This window comes from Aplysia californica, unplaced genomic scaffold, assembly GCF_000002075.1.
Source record: "Aplysia californica isolate F4 #8 unplaced genomic scaffold, AplCal3.0 scaffold00221, whole genome shotgun sequence".
Taxonomy (NCBI): Eukaryota; Metazoa; Mollusca; class Gastropoda; order Aplysiida; family Aplysiidae; genus Aplysia; species Aplysia californica.
The window spans coordinates 603,177-603,493 of NW_004797491.1; positions in this window are offsets into that span (position 1 = coordinate 603,177).

Sequence of the window (317 nt, forward strand, 5' to 3'; positions counted from 1 at the left end):
TCTTTCTCTCTCTCTCCCTGATGTGCAGATATGGAAATTTCTGAGAAGTACCTTAATTTTATTTCTGCTGTTTGACGTAAGTTTCAGCCTTTCATCGCATGAAGTCCTATGAATCGTATTTATACGTCAATATGTCTGGTTTACGAGTGGTACTTTTCCTTCCTTCTATTATGTTAACATATTTATTCATTTTTAACGTGTTTGCTTCTGTTCCTGCTCCGTTTTACATCAATTTATTGAACGGGTGAGGTTAGGAGCTTTTTCGGAGCCAACTTTATGAAAAGTTCTTTTTTTTTTCAGTGGGCACAAAAATAGTA